General features: G+C 45.7%; 1 long non-coding RNA gene across 1 annotated transcript; it reads left to right on the forward strand.

Moving 5' to 3' along the window:
- The first annotated feature begins 3,316 nt into the window (after positions 1-3,316).
- Positions 3,317-5,675, forward strand: LOC144340044 (uncharacterized). Its single transcript, XR_013415770.1, has 2 exons — positions 3,317-4,147; positions 4,741-5,675. It is a non-coding gene; the product is annotated as an uncharacterized LOC144340044 (long non-coding RNA).
- Positions 5,676-8,901: the final 3,226 nt, after the last annotated feature.

Below are 8,901 nucleotides of genomic sequence, written 5' to 3' on the forward strand. Positions count from 1 at the left end.
TCCAGAGTGGTCCTTAATGTGGACCTTTCGCTCCCATCTAGAGTGGTCAATGGATGTAGGGAGCCCGTGAAAAAGGGTGTGGCCTTGGGTAAGGCAGCGTCTTCCTGCCAGGCAGTCCCCCAGGGCAGCTGGCAGTCGCAGGCCCTCTGCCAACCCACCATGCTTCCCGCAGCTGCAAGAACCCAGGGAGGTCTCAGTGGATCATTACAGCATCTGCAACGCGGGCTAACAAAGAAGCCACACCCCAAAGACACTGTTCCCTTCCGATCCATGAAGTTCAGAGCCAGGCAGAGCTAGACTACTGCTGGCATGGTGTTGGGTGGGTGGGCACACGCTCTGCCTGGAAAACGTCGCATGCTTTTACCAGGGTGGTGACCACATGAGTGAGTGCCTTGTGTTTACTTTGGGCATTTTCTTATTTGTGTTAAACTTCAAAAAATGTGAAAACATTCGAAAGAAGGACAGTGTCTCCCGGGATCTGGGCAGCAGGCTGGGTCTGAACTCTCGCTTGCCTCTCGTGGATGTTAACACAGCCTGGAATTTCCTGGTTTGTTAGTCAAGGAACACTTTACCCAGGTGCAATCCATCTGCTTTCATTTTTTTAGTCAGTAAATTGGACTTCTTTCTTTTTGTCTGTTGGAAGTGACTAAAGCAGTGTGTGTGTTGTTTTTAGAATGGAAGGCTTTGCATGACTGACACCAACATTATTTCTTTCCAATCATAGTGCAAGTTGCCTGCATGTTGTATAAGCCAAAAAGAGTGCCTGACACGGGTCTCAATCAAATTAGAGGTTTATTTTGCCGAGGTTGAGGATGTACTCAGGAGAAAGAGATAGACTGCAGTAGGACCTGTGGCCCATACTTTTTCCAAAGAGGGTTTTGAGGGCCTCAATATCTAAAGGAGAAAAGCAGGCAGGAGGGGAAGGAGGAAAGGAAAAAAAGAGAGGTTCTGTGGAAAAAATCAGACAAGTAGTTGCATTCCTGTGAGGCTTTGATCAGTGCTCAGTGAATCCACAAGCTGCAGGTAAGAGGAGGGGAGAGGAACAGCCGCATATGTGGCTGTCTCTCGGTGAATCTGCACTTTGCACCAGATGAAGTGTACACAGGGTGGAGGAAGAAGTCAAACAAGCATTCATCTCAGGGTGGGCGGTGGGACGATTTATTGTCCTGCACTCACAAAGAGAATGTGTTGATTTACACTGTTAGGATGAGAGAGGCCACCCGGGGAGGTCCCTGTTTAACAGAAGAAAAGGGAGTTGTTGTGGCTCCGTTTCCAAACTCAACTTTCCCTTTTGGCATGGTGAGTTTGGGGTCTGAGATTTTATTTTCCTCTCATGGTTGCAATATACTTATTATCGAAGTGAGGGCATCCATCTACTCCAGAGTAATTTTGCTTTTAGGATGAATCAGAATAATGCCTCGTATCTGGTATTTTTAAAAGCTCTTCACAGCAAGAAGGAATTTTGCTGCTTTTGGAGCAAGAGCAGTCAGAGCAGGATGATCCCACGTCTTACCCTGTTTTAGTCCAAGAAAAGGTTTCTCATGGAAGAGGAATGAGTCTGTGCCAACAGTTCCTAAGACATCCTGTAGGAGCCCAGAGGGCCCTGGACATTTTGGGAGAACCCATTCCAAGGAACTGGGCACTTTCACCAAGTAAACAGAAAGACATTGGGAGGAGCTCTCCACGACATGTTTTCCACTTACGCTGATACCTTAAATCACACAACTGAGGATCCAGATCTTTCATTCCATGTTAGGTAAAAATCTTTAAAAGCATATGGCCTCCGTAAGGCATAGCAACTCCAAACTGCTGCCCAGTGCACCTTGAGAATACAGCAGAAATTATGCACGCGTTGACACTGCTCGGTTTCATTAGGAAGAATGAAAACAGGAAATACAGGTGAAACTCTTCCACACTTTGATGTAGTCAAAGACGTCTTAAATAACAAGTGTTATCAATAACAGAAAATCAAATTACCTTAAAGAAATTGGAAACACATTACAAAATAAAAACAGATATGCTCAGCACAAAATGTACAAAGGCTTTGTGTCTATAATCCAAAGAGCTATTATAAATCAATAAGAAAAGGACTGATAATTCAATTACAAGTGTCCAAAAGGCAGCACACAGTTCACAAAAAATGGAGCATATAACCAACAAATATATGCAGAGGCCGAACATCCTTAGTGATCAGGAAAATGCAAGTCCAAATCACAGAGATACCATTTTACTCTCATTTAAGTGGAAAAAAGTAGTGACATCTGATGGCTCCAAGCAAAGGGGCAGATGCAGATTGCATGGACCCCATGCACATTCCTAGTGGGAAGAAAGCTGGAGCTGCTGCTGTGGACAGCAGCTTGTCCCTTCGCTGAGAGCTGCAGCGTTCGTGTTCCCTGTGAGCGCCAAAGGCATCAGCGAAAATGTTTCATTCACAGGAAGGCAAAAACCTGGAAACAATTCAAATCACTTCTAACAGAAAAATGGATAAATTGTTGCACATTCAAACCATACGTTGTTGTACAGCACTCCAAGTGAAGAAAACAGTGACATGCAATCAGATGCATAAATTTTAACAATTAGGCCGGGCGCGGTGGCTCACGCCTGTAATCCCAGCACTTTGGGAGGCTGAGGCGGATGGATCACGGGGTCAGGAGATCGAGACCATCCTGGCTAACACAGTGAAACCCCATCTCTACTAAAAATACAAAAAATTAGCGGGGCATGGTGGCCAGCGCGTGTAGTCCCAGCTACTCAGGAGGCTGAGGCAGGAGAATGGCGTGAACCCGGGAGGTGGAGCTTGCAGTGAGCCGAGATCGCACCACTGCACTCCAGCCTGGGCAACAGAGCAAGACTCCGTCTCAAAAAAAAAAGAAAGAAAGAAAGAAAGAAAAACAATTTAACAATTTAATTTTGCCTGGCAAGTGAAAATCCTGAAATATTAAAAAACAACAACAACAAAAACTCACACAACTAAAACTGAAGCCACATGATTTTTAGAGACATACTTATGAGACAGACACATATGTGCAGGAAGCCCAGTCACAGACATCAGCCATCTAGGGAGGGGGAGGGATGGGGGCATTCAGGCAGATATGGGTTATTTTCCAATGTCCTACTTTTCGTTTGGGGTAACTTTCGTAGGTAGTTGCTGAATTGTTTAAATTAATTTTTTAAAGCAGGCTTTGCATGAACAATGATGAGAGTATGTAAAAAAACCGAAGTTTCAATTAAAAGAAATAAACAGGAAATGACCATGTGTTGAAGCCAGAAGCTGAGTTGAGGAAATCTTATCAGAAAGTGAGAAAACTGTGACAAACAGCCACAAGAAGAGGGCTCATCTGTGTGAGTACAAACCTGGCCTGCTCCATCGCTTTGCTGAACCAGCCTTGACAAGGGCACTTTGTTCTGGTTAAATTCCAGAGAAGCAGTTTTTCTAAAACAACTTTGTCTCCTCTTTGGGGATCAAAGACAGAATGTGCCATTTGCTACGTCCTCGCGAGGGGACATATTTGAAATCCTCCAAGAGTTTGCATCTTGGCCACTTTCCCAGTGTATGTGCTTTAAAGAGACCAGAAAATGGTGTTTTCAAAATACTTCCTGGAATCTTTTACAAGGTAATAAATCAGCAGGAAAGGTCACTCAGCCTGCTGCTTCTTACCACTTCTGTAATAAACGTAAGTTTCCATTAATATTAAATATTTCTTATGACAATTTTAGTCTAAACATATCAAATATCTTAGAAATGAACTAGGTCTCTAATAAAAATCATCATATTAATTTTCTATTTGGCTTTCAAATTTATAAAACCTTTATCATCTCATTTGATACAATCCTGTGGTAGTTTCATTACAAAGCAAATTGCATGTTGTAATCCTCGTGCTTAGTTTCTGTCACTTTTAAAAACCTGATTTGTCTGACTCCATGCTGGAATGTCAATGCCACTGGGACATCACCTGTCTCTCTTGCCACGGCCTGGCTCAGACCTGGCACGTGCTCAGTGAGTTTGCAAGACTGAAGGCAACCCCTGCCTCCACGTCAAATCCCAGGGGTCCCTCACAGCGCTGCATCCGGGAAGATGGAGGCTGAGCCCCAGGTTGCAAGCCGTGGTGCTGGCCCTCGGGTATGAAATACACCAGTGATTATAACGGTAAGTGAAAAATCTAGTTATGAAATTGTACATAAACTACGATTAAATCTTTTTGTATATGGGAAAGGATATAAAGAAATATATCTAAATGGCTATGTTTACTATGCTCAGTGATAAGATTAAAGGTACATCTTTTTCCCGTTTTATTTTCAACATTTTCTCAAATGTGCTTCTATTACTTTTACAAATTATCATAATCAGAGGCTCAATGCCCTGAGTCATCTGTTGTGTTTACTAAGACAACAAAGTGCTTTGGGGTTTCTTTGCTCCTTGCAGACAGGGTGGTGGAGCTGAGGGAGGCTGGAGCCAGCCCGGTCGTGCCCACCCGGGCTTGGGCTGGCTGTGAGTCCACAGAGTCACGGAGTTCATGGGCCTCAGGGGCTTCGTGCATTCTGCCCCCTGCTTAGGGACAGGCTCCCCCAGGCCTCCCTCCTCCTTGGTGTGGCGGACTTCCTCCGGTCCTTTAGGGCTCAGCTCACTGGACTCCTCCCAGGAAAAGCTCCCCAGTTAGAGGCTCCTCTCCCGTGCTTTTATTTAGCTCCCTCAGCAGCTACTCTGCGTCTTTGTGACCTGTTTACCTCCTTGTTCCCCAGGGAAGACACAGGCTCCCTGAAGACAGGAGTCGTATTTTGGCTACGGCCTCCCCACGCTGGCCTGCAGGAGAAGCTCCAGGGATATGCGTTGGATACATGAACGGATAGATGAGTGAGAGGTTCTGGGTGCCCTGAGCTCATGAGTATGTGTTTTAAGGCAAGTCATACCACTTATCAGTCATATCACTCAGCCTTCTCACTCATTTCACTGCAGAATGAGAATGCTACATTCCTCTTTTTCTTACATCCTGTATTTGCACAGCACTTTTAAGTTATTGCATGTGACAGACGGAAGACAGCCTCAGCCTCCCAGCTCAGCCACTGGGTCTGGTCCGTTGGTCACAAACACAAACCTGCAAGGTGCATGTGGCTTGGAGAGGGGCCGCTCAATGTCAGCAACAAGGGGGGACTTCAGAAGTTTCTGGTCTCCTTCTTACCTCCCTCTCTCCTTCTTTTTTTTTTTTTTTATTATTATACTTTAAGTTCTAGGGTACCTGTGCACAACATGCAGGTTTGTTACATATGTATACATGTGCCATGTTGGTGTGCTGCACCCATTAACTCGTCATTTACATTAGGTGTATCTCCTAATGCTATCCCTCCCCCCACCCTCCCCACAATAGGACCTGGTGTGTGATGTTCCCCTTCCTGTGTCCAAGTGATCTCATTGTTCAATTCTCACCTATGAGTGAGAACATGCGGTATTTGGTTTTCTGTTCTTGTGATAGTTTGCTGAGAACGATGGTTTCCAGCTGCATCCATGTCCCTACAAAGGACACAAACTCATCCTTTTTTATGGCTGCATAGTATTCCATGGTGTACATGTGCCACATTTTCTTAATCCAGTCTGCCACTGATGGACATTTGGGTTGATTCCAAGTCTTTGCTATTGTAAATAGTGCTGCAATAAACATACGTGTGCATGTGTCTTTATAGCAGCATGACTCATAATCCTTTGGGTATATCCCCAGTAATGGGATGGCTGGGTCAAATGGTATTTCTAGTTCTAGATCCTTGAGGAATCGCCACACTGTTTTCCTCAATGGTTGAATAGTTTACAGTCCCACCAACAGCTTACCTCCCCCTCTCTTTCTTACCTTCCTTCTCTCCTTCTACCTTCCTTCCTTTATTTATTCCTCTTTTCCTTCCTTTTTCAAATATTTTGAGCTCCTGCTATTTCTATGCCAGAGAAGGAGGCAGGCCCCAGTGAGACTGAGAGAGCTGAGGGCCCACTGGCCTGGAGGCCTCCGGAGGGCAGCTCCTTCACCCACTTTCGATCCTCCTAAAATGTCAACAGACTTTAATCACTGATTATTTGTCATTTAGACCCAAGTGCTAATGAATCTGTCCTGGTGAAGTTCAGAATGGGCCCCTGGGAGGACCTCGGGCCTGGGGGAGCCGGTGTGGTGGGGTTCTCCCCAAGCATGGCTGAGCCTGGAGACAGTGGCCATAGCTGAGAGCAGGACACTCCCCAGCCTTCTCTCCTCACCTTCTAACTGAAAGAGGGATTCAAGCCCTGCTTGGTGAGGGACTTGAGAAGGTGGACGGAGGCTACCTCAGCAGGCGTGGGTCTCTCCTCCATCCACGCCTGTGCACCAAGTGGGTCGGCTTTTGTCTGATTCACACAGTGCATGTCTGTGGGCAGCTTTGTGTGAAAACACATCTGCTGCATGAGAAACAGTGGGTGTGGGTGAAAACTGCTGCCAAGGGAGCCGCAGAGTGGAGGCCATACAGCATCTACTGTGGGCCTCTTCAGCTTCACATGCCTGACACACACTTGTGTGCACGTGAACACATGCACACATCACATGCACACGTCACATGCACACGTCACATGCACACATCACATGCACATGTCACATGCACACATCACATGAACACGTCATATGCACACATCACATGCACACACGTCACAGCACACATCACATGCACACATCACAGCACACACGTCACATGCACATGTCACATGCACACACGTCACAGCACACATCACATGCACACATCACATGCACATGTCACATGCACACGTCACATGCACACGTCACATGCACACATCACATGCACATGTCACATGCACACATCACATGAACACGTCATATGCACACATCACATGCACACATGTCACATGCACATGTCACATGCACACGTCACATGCACACATCACATGCACATGTCACATGCACACATCACATGAACACGTCATAAGCACACATCACATGCACACATGTCACATGCACACGTCACATGCACACGTCACATGCACACGTCACATGCACACATCACATGCACATGTCACATGCACACATCACATGAACACGTCATATGCACACATCACATGCACACATGTCACATGCACACATCACATGCACACATCACATGCACACACATCACATGCACACATCACATGCACACACGTCACAGCACACATCACATGCACACATCACAGCACACACGTCACATGCACATGTCACATGCACACATCACATGCACACACGTCACATGCACACATCACATGCACACGTCACATGCACACATCACTGCACACGTCACATGCACACATCACATGCACACATCACATGCACACATGTGCACACACAACACACTCACATGTGTGCACAGAAATCTCACACAGAGGACACTCCACCCATCAATACCATCCCAAACTCACTGAAGTGCTGGAGTGAAGGGGCCACCAGCCCTTTCCAGGTGAGTTCCAGGAGTGAAGAGGACTCGAGGCTGCTCAGAGCCTGGTGAGAGCCATCGACAGAACAGAAGCCTTGAAGGAGCTGTTAGAGGCTTTACAGCCATGAGGCAGCGGCCTCTAACTGTCCCCCAAGTGTGGGGTCCAAGCTCTGCTTCAGTGACCAGGCAGAGCCTGGCCTGGGTCCCGCAGGACTCACACGGTGAGTGGACACTGCTGCTACTGCTGTCCACACCTCCACTGGTGATGTTTCAGGACCAGCTTGTCAACTGTAACAGAAACATATATAAAACCAGAATCCATTTCTCTTCTTGAGAAATAATTAAAGATTAATTATAATTTCACAGAATGCATAGTTAGTATAATTGCAGATGAGGGACTGAAGGCATCACACCTTTCTTTCTTTCTTCCTTTCTTTTTTTGAGAGTCTTGCTCTGTTGCCCAGGCTAGAGTGCAGTGGCACTATCAGGGCTCACCGCAGCCTTGACCTCCCTGGCTCAAGCAATCCTCCCACCTCAGCCTCCTGTGTAGCTGGGACTATAGACAAACACCACAATGCCAGGCAAATTGAAATTTTTTTGTAGAGATGGGAGTCTCACTATGTTGCCCAGGCTGCTCTTGAACTCCAGGGCTCAAGGGATCCTCTCTTGGCCTCAAAAGGTGCTAGGATTACAGTGTGAGCCCCTACAGGCAGCACAAAACAAAATCTTAAGCCTGCTGAAATTATTCAACCTCTCCTGTGTCATCAACACACCTCTGTCAGGATGGTCTCTGAGCTTCCAAAGATGAAACATGGAAACAGGGGAACAGAGTGGGTGAGCTTCTCCCTGGGTGACATGTCTCCAGCTTTCCCGCATGGATTAGACAAATGAGGAGAGAAGGAATAGTTGCATCAAAGACCCATTACTGCTGTTTGCAATATGCTTTCAAAGCATGACATGGACGTTTGCTGCTGTGTTCATAAGTTTTTATTTGGTTATTATTGTAAAGGAACCAAAAGTTATGCCTGTACTGGTGTGTACACTTTTAAGTAAACAGTTGTACATTTTTGATAATTTTTCTGTACTATATTCTATTTATTGAAACATGATTTTAGGTTTCGAATCTAATAAAAACCTAGGCTTGCTTTTGTATACCTTTTAAAATTACATTTTTCTAGTAATTTATTTTTGTTGTATTTTATTAGTATTAGTCTATAATGGCTTGGCAATTAAACACAGTCAAGCCTTCCGCACAGACGGACTAGGAAGCAGTCAGGAGGCCCCATCACGGGCATCTCTCTATGCAGTCAGTTCCCTGTATGGTGAACAGGTGCACAGGGCAGTTTGGAAGCTCTTGAGGCAAGCCTTTTGAAAATACCCTTGGGGTATATAAGGAGAGTTAGGCCTAATATTTAGTAAATTTAGCTATCAAATAATACAGGGAATTTCCTGTTTTTATCAGAGTCTAACTGTTCAACA

Source organism: Macaca mulatta, chromosome 3 (assembly GCF_049350105.2).
Source record: "Macaca mulatta isolate MMU2019108-1 chromosome 3, T2T-MMU8v2.0, whole genome shotgun sequence".
Lineage (NCBI taxonomy): Eukaryota > Metazoa > Chordata > Mammalia > Primates > Cercopithecidae > Macaca > Macaca mulatta.